Source organism: Arachis duranensis, chromosome 1 (genome assembly GCF_000817695.3).
Source record: "Arachis duranensis cultivar V14167 chromosome 1, aradu.V14167.gnm2.J7QH, whole genome shotgun sequence".
NCBI lineage: Eukaryota > Viridiplantae > Streptophyta > Magnoliopsida > Fabales > Fabaceae > Arachis > Arachis duranensis.
In genome coordinates this window covers 65496535-65497376 of record NC_029772.3, presented here as the reverse complement: position 1 = coordinate 65497376, position 842 = coordinate 65496535, and positions in this window count along the sequence as shown.

The window sequence follows — 842 nt, the reverse complement described above, 5'->3', positions numbered from 1 at the left end:
AGGTAGTCCCTATTCAATTGAAGGACTAATTTACCTCTGTTGACATCTATCACAGCTCCTGCTGTAGCTAGGAAAGGTCTTCCAAGGATGATGCATTCATCCTCTTCCTTCCCAGTGTCTAATATTATGAAATCAGCAGGGATGTAAAGGCCTTCAACCTTTACTGACACGTCCTCTACTACTCCATAAGCTTGTCTTAATGACTTGTCTGCCAATTGTAATGAGAACAAGGCAGGTTGTACCTCAATAATCCCCAGCTTCTCCATTACAGAGAGTGGCATAAGATTTATCCCTGACCCCAGATCATATAGAGCTTTTTCAAAGGTCATGGTGCCTATGGTACAAGGTATTAAGAACTTACCAGGATCTTGTCTCTTTTGAGGTAAAATTTTCTGAATCCAGGTGTCTAGTTCACCAATGAGCAAGGGAGGTTCACTTTCCCAAGTCTCATTACCAAACAACTTGGCATTCAGCTTCATGATAGCTCCTAAATATTGAGCAACTTGCTCTCCAGTCACATCTTCATCCTCTTCAAAGGAAGAATATTCTTCAGAGATCATGAATGGCAGAAGGAGATTTAATGGAATCTCTATGGTCTCTATATGAGCCTCAGATTCCTTTGGATCCTTAATAGGAAACTCCTTCTTGCTTGAGAGACGTCTCAGGAGGTCTTCCTCACTAGGATTTTTGTCCTTCTCCTCCCTTGTGCATTCGGCCATATTGATCACATCAATGGCCTTGCACTCTCCTTTTGGATTTTCTTCTGTATTGCTTGGGAGAATACTGGGAGGAGTTTTAATAACTTTCTTACTCAGCTGGCCCACTTATGCCTCCAGATTTCT